The sequence below is a fragment of the Moschus berezovskii genome, chromosome 17 (assembly GCF_049115385.1).
Source record: "Moschus berezovskii isolate FMDL1 chromosome 17, NW_MosBer_1.0, whole genome shotgun sequence".
NCBI lineage: Eukaryota > Metazoa > Chordata > Mammalia > Artiodactyla > Moschidae > Moschus > Moschus berezovskii.
The window spans coordinates 65,848,989-65,861,615 of record NC_142476.1 but is presented as its reverse complement, the minus strand read 5'-3'; positions in this window follow the sequence as shown (position 1 = coordinate 65,861,615).

The window sequence follows — 12,627 nt, the reverse complement described above, 5'->3', positions numbered from 1 at the left end:
CTACTGGTCTCTTTGCCAGGTGGTGAAGAAAAATGGAAAGCAATGAACACGGGTCCTACCGCCAGACTTGTTTGGTTTTAATTATTTATTTATTTATTAGACTGGTCTTCCTCTTAGTTGCAGCATGCGGGATCTAATTCTCCCACCAGGGATCAAACCCAGGTCCCTTGCTTTGGAGCATGGAATCTTAGCCACTGGACCACCAGGGAAGTCTTCGAAATTGTTTGGTTTGAGCCCCAAGTTCTGCTGCTTACTAGCTCTCGGACCTTGGATGAGTCACTTAATTTCCCTGAACCTCAGATTCCTCATCTGTATAGTGGGGGAATAGCACCTACCTCAAAGAGTTGTTAGTATTTGAAAAAAAAAATGCTTAGAATGGAGCATTTTTAATAACATAACGAGCTGTTATTATTCTCCTAGTCTCCTCTAGTTCTTTCTGTGTTTTGGAACAATTCAATTACCACATCATTTTGTATCCCCTACTCAGCAAAGCAGAAGTCTCATGGTTGGAAAATGTAAGCAGATGTAGTGTGCCCATCTGTGTACATGTGTGCCTATGCGTGTACATAGCTCCATCCACCCGAAGGCTCACTAAGGGAAACTTCTAACATCAGCAAATACTTCCATAGGGAGTGTTTCTGCAGCTTGGGAAATAGGATTCATTTTTGTCTCACTTTCTCATTCATGTTCTTCCAATCTCTTTATATATATGCCTTTTGTGCGGTGTATAAGTGACACAGCCAAGATCCCGCTACATATATTTCTTTAAAGAGTAATTAACACAAGAATATTCACATGTCTTAGACGAAGGATGATGTGAAGAGAGACTGATGACCTCATATTTACTTCTTGGTATTGTATTACTTTTTAAACATCAAAAATACAACCAGAAATCTTGTACCACTCACAATGCGGAAAAATCACTATTGAAGTTCCTTATTATTATGTGGCCATATTTAAAATTTTTTAATGGAAGTAAAACAAGATTCTTTGTTTAGCGTTTCTCCTGGCACAGTCTTCTACCATGTTAATCATTTATAGCAGTTCATAACTGCTGGAACAGAATAGCAGCAGTAATTGTTTTGTTCCTACCAAGCCTGGCAGGAGATACAATCCCAAGGATGGAGTGATCCATATGACTCAAACTACATTTCCTGGTGCTAGAAAAGCTGTGGAAGCAGAAGGGGGGAAGGAGATGAGGGGATTCTGCATGGTCAAGCCTTGCCCTAGGGAGACGCATAATCAGACTGGATTACTAAGGTTGGGATTCAAATTCAGTGAGAAGGGACACATAAATACTTTTACATGTGATTTTACCAGTCGTGTTCTGAAATTTAGCTTTCAGTCAAGTGGAACATAAGTCTGTGTAATTATTTTCACAGAAGTTGTGTTTTCCATGAGCATATGACTATTTTTCTGCTACTTCCATATATCACAAACAGTTTGGATGGGAGTAAAATTCTCGAATCTTTATTGAGTTGGCCAAAAGGTTCTTTTGGGGTTTTCTGTAATATCTTACTTTCTTCACTCAAAATGCTCTGGATATAACTTAAAAAATATTTAGCTTTGCTAAGAAGTCTATAACATAAAATCCATTCCTTTGCTTATAATGCAAATAAAAACTCCATTTTCTGGATAGTTATATTACTTTCTTGCATGCCTTGTAAGTAAAAACTTATAAAAAAATTTCTAGAAATGGGTCAGATAATTAATTGTACCTGGAATCCAGACTATGCTTTTGTACTTTCAGACAAGTTATCAATTATGTAACTTGTTCATAAATTGTGTCTTTGATTATTTCTTCTGCTTGTTCTAATGTCTTCTTTGGGAACACTTATTATTCCTATGTTGAATCCCCATTCTCTTTCATTTCTGCTGTTCAGAAAATAAGATATTTTTCTTATTGTCTCACTCACACCCCCTCAGGCACTCTCACGCACTCTGTCTGCTGTTGCTGCTAGTCACTCAGCCTTATCTGACTCTGCAATCCCATGGGCTGTAGCCCACTAGGCTCTTCTGTCTATGGGAGTCCCCAGGCAAGAATACTGGAGTGGGAAGAAGAAGCCATTTCCTTCTCCAGGGCATCTGCCAGACCCAGGGATTGAACCTGTGTCTCCTGCTTGGCAGGCAGATTCTTTTTACCACTGAGCCACCTGGGAAGCACCCCTCCACCCACCCCCGTCAGCCACATCTACATACTTGTTATCATCTTTCTCATAGTCTTCGTGAGTTTGTCTTTTCTTCTGCTTTCTGGGAGTGCTTCTCAAGATTGTGGTCACATGACTGACTGAGCAGATCAGAGTGAGTTCTGCTCTTTATTGACACATTATGACTTCCCTGCAACTTTTTGCAACTTTTAACTTTTAATGAAAAATTGCCAAATGAAAACATTGAAAGAATAATATAATGATCGTCACAAAGCTTCAATCATCGTTATTATTTTGTTTATTTGTAATGTATGCATATTTAAAATGCTGATCCATCTGAATATAAATAGCAAATAATATAACGTATCCCCCAAGTACTATGGCATGCATCTTTTAAAAGTGAGGACATTCTAGCAACATGAATGGACATAGAGATTATCATACTAAGTGAAGTAATTGAGAAAGACAAACAACATATGATATCACCTGTATGTGGAATCTAAATGTGAACTTCTCTATGAAACAGAAAGAGACTCACAGACATAGAGAACAGACATGGTTGGCCAGGGGAAGGGGAGATGGGGGAGGGATGGACTGGGAGTTTGGAAGATGCAAACCATTGTACAGAGGATGGATCAACAACAAGGTTCCGCTGTGTAACACAGGGACTATAATCAACATCCTGTGACAAACCATAATGGAAAAGAATATCTGCGTGTATAACTAAATCACTTTGCTGTACAGCAGAAATTAAAACAACATTGTAAATCAACGATTTGTTGTTGTTCAGTCGCTAAGTGGTGTCCGACTCTTTGGGCCCCCTTGGACTGCAGCATGCTAGGCTTCCCTGTCCTTCACTATCTCCTGGAGTTTGCTCAGATTCATGTCCATTGAGTTGGTGATGCTCTCTAACCATCTCATCGATAAAATAATATTTTTAAAAGTAAGGAAATTCTCCTCTATAATCTCAATACTTTATCACATTTTTAAAACTTGCAATAATTCTCTAATATCTAATATCCAGTGCATATTCAAACTTCTTCAAATGTTCCCCACATGTCCCTTTTTTCCAAATCAGTACATAATCAAAATTAATACAGTGCTTTTTGTTGTTTTGCCTCTTTAGCCTCTTAATTTAGGAGAGTTTCCCCTTCTCTGAGCATACTTTTCCTTGATATTAACTTGTACCTTCTCCTACATTCTGGATTGTCTGATTATTTTCTCTTGGTGAATTTAGCTTGTTCCTTAATTTTGGTATTTGCTGTAAAGTGGAAACTTGCTTTACAGGTGTGATTGAGTCTGCCTAAATATTTTTGCCAACGAAATTCATAGCAACATTATACTCTTTATATGGCTTCATAACCCATCATTCATGATGCTAAGTTTGATCACGTTGTTAAGGTAAGAACAATCTGATATATTTCCCTTGAGATTAGCAAGTGGTATGTGGTGATATTTGGCAGAAACATGAATTTTAATTCCTTCACCACTTGTTATTTAATTTCCCTGTAAAATTTCCTTATCTTCCTCTTCATATAACAATATCTGCCATCTTTTCATCTCAGATCTTTTTCTTTTTGCATTGCTTTATGAAGGCCATATCTTTTCCTATCCCTTAGAGAATGCCAACTACTATTTCTCAATTTTCCTTGTGGAGTCTGCGGGAAACCATGTCCAGAGATCTTGGCATTCTGTAAGTCTTAAGGATAATGGATGCTTTCTCATGGTCCTTGGCCCATTTCCATAGGTCCTGTAATGGCTTTTGGTTTATTTCCTCCTCAAAGTAGCAAGGACCTACCCAGACTTTGTGTATGTCCACAGAGGAGTGTGTGACTCATTGTAGCATCTATTTGTCACTTATCTTTCTGTCAAATTTCCTTTTCAGATTCATCTCTGGGCAATAAGTCAAGGGGCAGATCTCTCAGCTCAATTCCTGTGTCAATGGTGCTGTGTTCTCCATTCCACTGGAGCAAAATGCTTTTTCTCAGCTCCTCTTACTTGACCTCAGACTATGCAAAATGGAGTAGTCTCCAGAAGTCACTGCTATGGGGGCTCTTCTTGACGGGGCATTCCCCCTTTTCCTTACCTTTTTCACTGCCTGCTCCATTAGATTCCGTTCAGTTCAGTTCAGTCGCTCAGTCATGTCCGACTCTTTGAGACCCATTGAATCACAGCACGCTGGGCCTCCCTGTCCATCACCAACTCCCGAAGTTTACCCAAACTCATGTCCATCGAGTCCATGATGCCATCCAGCCATCTCATCCTCTGTCTACCCCTTTTCCTCCTGCCCCCAATCCCTCCCAGCATCAGGGTCTTTTCCAATGAGTCAGGTCTTTGCATGAGGTGGCCAAAGTATTGGAGTTTCAGTTTCAGCATCAATCTTTCCAATGAACACCCAGGACTGATCTTCTTTAGGATGGACTGGTTGGATCTCCTTGCAGTCCAAGGGACTCTCAAGAGTCTTCTCCAGCACCACAGTTCAAAAGCATCAATTCTTTGGCGATCAGCTTTCTTCACAGTCCAACTCTCACATTCATACATGACCACGGGAAAAACCATAGCCTTGACTAGACAGACCTTGGTTGGCAAAGTAATGTCTCTTTTTTTAAATATGCTATCTAGGTTGGTCATAACTTTCCTTCCAAGGAGTAAACGTCTTTTAATTTCCTGGTTGCAATCACCCTCTGCAGTGATTTTGGAGCCCAAAAAAATAAAGTCTGACACTCTTTCCACTGTTTGCCCATCTATTTGCCATGAAGTGATGGGACCTGATGCCATGATCTTAGTTTTCTGAATGCTGAGCTTTAAGCCAACTTTTCCCCTCTCCTCTTTCACTTTCATCAAGAGGCTTTTTAGTTCCTCTTCACTTTCTGTTGTAAGGGTGGTGCCATCTGCATATCTGAGGTTATTGATATTTCTCCCGGCAATCTTGATTTCAGCTTGTGCTTCTTCCAGCCCAGCGTTTCTCATGATGTACTCTGCATAGAAGTTAAATAAGCAGGGTGACAATATACAGCCTTGACGGACTCCTTTTCCTATTTGGAACCAGTCTGTTGTTCCGTGTCCAGTTCTAACTGTTGCTTCCTGACCAGCATACAGATTTCTCAAGAGGCAGGTCAGGTGGTTTGGTAGTCCCATCTCTTTCAGAATTTTCCACAGTTTGTTGTGATCCACACAGTCAAAGGCTTTGGCATAGTCAATGAAGCAGAAATAGATGTTTTTCTGGAACTCTCTTGCTTTTTCCATGATCCAGCGGGTGTTGGCAATTTGACCTCTGATTCCTCTGCCTTTTCTAAAACCTGCTTGAACATCTGGGAGTTCACGGTTCACATATTGCTAAAGCCTGGCTTGGAGAATTTTGAGCATGACTTTACTAGCGTGTGAGATGAGTGCAACTGTGTGGTGGTTTGAGAATTCTTTGGCATTGCCTTTCTTTGGGATTGGAATGAAAACTGACATTTTTCAGTCCTGTGGCCACTGCTGAGTTTTCCAAATTTGCTGGCATATTGAGTGCAGCACTTTCACAGCATCATCTTTCAAGATTTGAAATTCCTCCATTGGAATTCCATCACCTCCACTAGCTTTGTTTGTAGTGATGCTCTCTAAGGCCCACTTTACTTCACATTCCCCGATGTCTGGCTCCAGGTGAGTGATCACGCCATGATGATTATCTTGGTCATGAAGATCTTTTTTGTACAGTTCTTCTGTGTATTCTTGCCACCTCTTCTTAATATCTTCCGCTTCTGTTAGGTCCATACCATTTCTGTCCTTTATCGAGCCCATCTTTGCATGAATTGTTCCCTTGATATCTCTAATTTTCTTGAAGAGACCTCTAGTCTTTCCCATTCTGTTGTTTTCCTCTATTTCTTTGCATTGATTGCTGAGGAAAGCTTTCTTATCTCTCCTTGCTATTCTTTGGGACTCTGCATTCAGATTCTTATATCTTTCCTTTTCTCCTTTGCTTTTCACTTCTGTTCTTTTCACAGCTATTTGTAAGGCCGCCTCAGAAAGCCATTTTGCTTTTTTGCATTTCTTTTCCATGGGGATGGTCTTGATCCCTGTCTCTTGTAATGTCATGAACCTTCGTCTGTAGTTCATCATCTGTCATATCTAGTCCCTTAAATCTATTTCTTACTTCCACTGTATAATCATAAGGGATTTGATTTAGGTCATACCTGAATGGTCTAGTGGTTTTCCCTGCTTTCTTCAATTTAAGTCTGAATTTGGCAATAAGGAGTTCATGATCTGAGCCACAGTCAGCTCCTGGTCTTGTTTTAGCTGACTGTATAGAGCTTCTCCATCTTTGGCTGCAAAGAATATGATCAATCTGATTTTGGTGTTGACCATCTGGTGATGTCCATGTGTAGAGTCTTCTCTTGTGTTGTTGGAAGAAGGTGTTTGCTATGACCAGTGTGTTCTTTGTTAAAACTCTGTTAGCCTTTGTGGAAATCTGTGAACAGATAAATAAAGAGCAAAGGGCTGGGACTTCCCTGGTGGTCCAGTGGCTAAGACTCTGAACTTCCAATGCAGGGAGCTCAGGTGTGATCTCTGGTCAGGGAACTAGATTCCACATGCCTCAACTAAGAGTTTTCATGTGCAGCTAAAGATCTTACGTGCTGCAACTAAGACATATAGCCAAAATATAAATATTTTATTAAAAAATTAAAAATAATAAAGAGAAAAGGGCTAATGGTGGACAGGGGAAGAAGGAACAGAGTACTTCACCTACTTCTGAAAGTATCTGCTCTGTGGCCTGACTTCCCAGTTTTCTGGTTCGTATAGATTTTGTATTTTGGACTCAAGGTCAGGCAGCAGAGGAAAGGAAAGCAGCCCTCTCTCTGTGCTGAGACCGACATCCTCCGTCTGTCTTTGATTGGACTTCTCAATCCAGTTTTATAAATGTAGTAGTTAGTAACTGGGGACAGATGACTTTGCACCTAATATTTAGTGAGTACTAATGTGCGCTTTGCTGGAGCAGCTGTGAAGAGATATCCCACGTCCAAGGTAAGAGAAATCCAAATAAGATGGTAGGTATTGTGAGGGGGCATCAGAGGGCAGACACACTGAAATCATAATCACAGGAAACTCGTCGATCTAATCAAATGGACCACACCCGAATGTGGTCCACTGGAGAAGGGAATGGCAAACCACTTCAGTATACTTGCCTTGAGAACCCCATGAACAGTATCAAAGGGAAAAATGATAGGATACTGAATGAGGAATTCCCCAGGTTGGTAGGTGCTCAGTATGCTACTAGAGATCAGTGGAGAAATAACGCTAGAAGGAATGAAGGGATGGAGCCAAAGCAAAACCAGTACCCAGTTGTGGATGTGACTGGTGATAAAAGCAAGATCCGATGCTGTAAAGAGCAATATTGCATAGGAACCTGGAGTGTTAGGTCCATGAATCAAGGCAAATTGGAAGTGGTCAAACAGGAGATGGCAAGAGTGAACATAGACATTCTAGGAATCAGTGAACTAAAATGGACTGGAATGGGTGAATTTAACTCAGATGACCATTATATCTACTACTGTGGGCAGGAATCCCTTAGAAGAAATGGAGTAGCCATCATGGTCAACAAAAGAGTCCGAAATGCAGTATTTGGATGCAATCTTAAAAACGACAGAATGATTTCTGTTCGTTTCCAAGGCAAACCATTCAATATTACAGTAATGCAAGCCTATGCCACAACAAGTAACACTGAAGAAGCCAAAGTTGAACGGTTCTATGAAGACCTACAAGACCTTTTAGAACTAACACCCAGAAAAGATGTCCTTTTCATTATAGGGGACTGGAATGCAAAAGTAGGAAGTCACGAAACACCTGGAGTAACAGGCAAATTTGGCCTTGGAGCACGGAATGAAGCAGGGCAAAGGCTAATAGAGTTTTGTCAAGAGAACGCACTGGTCATAGCAAACACCCTCTTCCAACAACACAAGAGAAGACTCTACACATGGACATCACCAGATGGTCAACACCGAAATCAGATTGATTATATTCTTTGCAACCAAAGATGGAGAAGCTCTATACAGTTAGCAAAAACAAGACCAGGAGCTGACTGTGGCTCAGATCATGAACTCCTTATTGTCAAATTCAGACTGAAACTGAAGAAAGTAGGGAAAACCACTAGATCATTCAGATATGACCTAAATCAAATCCTTTATGATTATACAGTGGAAGTGAGAAATAGATTTAAGGGAAATAGGTCTGATAGATAGAGTGCCTGATGAACTCTGGACGGAGGTTCGTGACATTGTACAGGAGACAGGGACCAAGACCATTCTCATGGAAAAGAAATGCAAAAAAGCAAAATGACTGTATGGAGAGGCCTTACAAATAGCTGTGAAAAGAAGAGAAGCGAAAAGCAAAGGAGAAAAGGAAAGATATAAGCATCTGAATGCAGAGTTCCAAAGAATAGCAAGGAGAGGTAAGAAAGCCTTCCTCAGAGATCAATGCAAAGAAATAGAGGAAAACAACAGAATGGGAAAAACAAGAGATCTCTTCAAGAAAATTAGAGATTCCAAGGGAACATTTCATGTAAAGATGGGCTCGATAAAGGACAGAAATGGTATGGACCTAACAGAAGCGGAAGATATTAAGAAGAGGTGGCAAGAATACACAGAAGAACTGTACAAAAAGATCTTCATGACCAAGATAATCATGATGGTGTGATCACTAACCTAGAGCCAGACATCTTGGAATGTGAAGTCAAGTGGGCTTTAGAAAGCATCATTACAAACAAAGCTAGTGGAGGTGATGGAATTCCAGTTGAGTTAATTCAAATCTTGAAAGATGATGCTGTGAAAGTGCTGCACTCAATATGCCAGAAAATTTGGAAAACTCAGCAGTGGCCACAGGACTGGAAAAGGTCAGTCTTCATTCCAATCCCAAAGAAAGGCAATGCCAAAGAATGCTCAAACTACCGCACAATTGCACTCATCTCACACGCTAGTAAAGTCATGCTCAAAATTCTCCAAGCCAGGCTTCAGCAATATGTGAACCGTGAACTCCCAGACATTCAAGCAGGTTTTAGAAAAGGCAGAGGCACCAGAGGTCAAATTGCCAACATCCGCTGGATCATGGAGAAAGCAAGAGAGTTCCAGAAAAACATCTATTTCTGCTTCATTGACTATGCCAAAGCCTTTGACTGTGTGGATCACAACAAACTGTGGAAAATTCTGAAAGAGATGGGACTAACAGACCACCTGACCTGCCTCTTGAGAAACCTGTATGCAGGTCAGGAAGCAACAGTTAGAGCTGTACACGGAACAACAGACTGGTTCCAAATAGGAAAAGGAGTACGTCAAGGTTGTATATTATCACCTTGCTTATTTAACTTATATGCAGAGTACATCATGAGGAACGCTGGGCTGGAAGAAGCACAAGCTGGAATCAAGATTGCTGGGAGAAATAATAATAACCTCAGATATGCAGATGACACTACCCTTATGGCAGAAAGTGAAAAGGAACTCAAAAGCCTCTTGATGAAAGTGAAAGAGGAGAGTGAAAAGATTGGTTTGAAGCTCAACATTCAGAAAACAAAGATCATGGCATCTGGTCCCATCACTTCATGGGAAATAGTTGGGCAAACAGTTGAAACAGTGTCAGACTTTATTTTTGGGGGCTCCAAAATCACTGCAGATGCTGATTGCAGCCATGAAATTAAAAGATGCTTACTCCTTGGAAGGAAAGTTATGACCAACCTAGATAGCATATTAAAAAGCAGAGACATTACTTTGCCAACCAAGGTCCGTCTAGTCAAGGCTATGGTTTTTCCCATGGTCATGTATGGATGTGAGAGTTGGACTGTGAAGAAAGCTGATGGCCGAAGAATTGATGCTTTTGAACTGTGGTGCTGGAGAAGACTCTTGAGAGTCCCTTGGACTGCAAGGAGATCCAACCAGTCCATTCCAAAGGAGATCGTCCTGGGTGTTCATTGGAAGGACTGATGCTAAAGCTGAAACTCCAATACTTTGGCCACCTCATGCGACGAGTTGACTCACTGGAAAAGACTCTGATGCTGGGAAGGATTGGGGGCGGGAGGAGAAGGGGATGACAGAGAATGAGATGGCTGGATGGCATCACCGACTCAATGGACATGAGTTTGAGTGAACTTCAGGAGTTGGTGATGGACAGGGAGGCCTGGCGTGCTGTGATTCATGGGGTGTCAAAGAGTCGAACACGACTGAGCGACTGAACTGAACTGAAATGTCACATCTTCAATATTTTAATGGGAAGTTGGGAAAGTTATGTGGCTGACTGCCATCCAGGTTTCCCTGCAAACCCTGTGTCTGGCTGTCATAATCCTTTGGCGTCCAGCCCTATTTTTTTAACCCGACTCATTTCCACTCACCCAGGCCCCTTCCATCCCAGTTGGGATAACATCTCTGTTGTATTCTGAACACCAGGTCCATCCTTGCCTTCATATAGTTGGTTCTTCTCACCTGGGACCCCTTTTTTCCACCATCTACTCCTTAAAGTGTCCCTTACCTTTGCCATGAATGTTGTCTTGAGTGGTCAGTCCCTCACGGGTCCATCTTTCTCTGAATTTATGTGGCACGTAGTGTCTGAGTCACCCCCTTTCAACCCCGATTCTATTTTCTGTCTAGTCTGTCTTTTCGATTCATGGCTGTCATCTTTGTTGCCTGAACTAGCCTGAAACTCCCCGAGGGCAGAGATGAAGAGCTTGTCTTTATGCCCCCTTAGCATCCCCTGAAGCTCTGAAACACCCTCCTCAGGCACAAGACTATGAGATCAGGAGAGTCTCCATTTCTCACAGATCTGATTTAATTATCTATAAAGTGAATAGAATAGTGCCTCCTCCCAGGGCTGGTGTGAGTATTCAGTGAATCCACGTGTGTGGATGTGTATTTTGCTCAGTGCCTGGAATGTAGGGGGAATAGGAAATACCTGAATCTGCTGCTGCTGCTGCTGCTAAGTCACTTCAGTCGTGTCCGACTCTGTGCGACCCCATAGACGGCAGCCCACCAGGCTCCCCTGTCCCTGGGATTCTCCAGGCTAGAACACTGGAGTGGGTTGCCATTTCCTTCTCCAATGTGTGAAAGTGAAGTCGCTCAGTCGTGTCCGACCCTTAGCGACCCCATGGACTGCAGCCTAGCAGGCTCCTCCGTCCATGGGATTTTCCAGGCAAGAGTACTGGAGTGGCTTGCCATTGCCTTCTCCGATACTTGAATCTAAGTCAACATTAAAACCTATTCGTGTACAGCCTGTCCTGGAATTCACTATACAATTTACTCTTTTATTTCCCTCTTTTTCCTGTCCTCTCTTTTTCACCTTTTGCTGCCCCCATTCTTTTACTTTCTTCTTTGTTATTTCAGACACTCTACTTCTGCCCTGAAATGACACATTTTTCTGGCTCCCATGGCCTGCTTCCTTGACTTTCTGAACAGCTGGGGTATATGCGTGTCTTCTATCAACACCCTCTCCTCTGCCCTAATCCATTCATTTACTCACTTATTCATTCGCTGGGTCATTCGCTCATCCAAACATTCATTTATTTTTGGCATGCAATAGCTTAGAGAGAGTGTGTGTATGCAAACACACATGTGTGCAAGTGTGTAAAACTGCAACCACCTACTTGTTGGCATGACACACTACAGGATGAAGATGGGAGAAAGAAGATGAGGAAGGCAGAGCACAGCCAGGCAAGTAACCGACACAAGCAGACGTTACGCAAATATGCTTTCATTATAGTAAAATATTTTCAGAATTCCTTTTTATCACATTAGGGAAATTTCCATTCAACTCCTATAGCTTTTGGGAAACGCAGAAGAATTCAGAGAACATTAATATCCCCTGTAGGTCTCAGATTGGTTGGGCTCACTGAGCAGAAACAAGGACTCTGGGGAAGTGGAGTCTCAGCCAGGTGGGGGCTGGGAGCAAGTGAGAGGTAAACTTGTTGACTCCCTGGGAAGCAATGCCACCAACAATCTGCTAACTGCAACAAAAAGCCATTTGGACTGTGATATACGTTAGAGTTTGGTGAAGAGAGGCTGGGAAGGAAAAGCCTATTAAGCTGCGACAGTGGAAGTACAGAGGACAAGGCTGCTAGGAAAGGCTATAAAACACCGGAGAAATGTCCTTACAGGGGCGGCTGGTCCGTGTTGGGTGAAGAGGATCATATGGGACACCTCTTGGAGCCTGAAGCTTCGAGTCAGCTCAGCCACTGGTTAAGCTCACCCAGTGGTGGAAAGGGGGAGATGGTGACTTCAGGACACAGAAACTGCAGAGGAGAGAGGAAAAATTTCACTCGAGGCACCTGAGGAAGTGCGTGAGCAGAGGTGATGATCTGGAGGAAATAGCCCTCTGGAGGTAAACTGAGCACCGTGCTCCCTGTCGCATCTTGTTCCAGGAGCTGGCTCATCCTTGCAGCCGTCCTGGCTCATCAGCTCTGGATTCACTAGCCCACTCAGGGACCCTGGGACCCCTTCTTACCTGGATGGACATAGAGCCTGTCAAG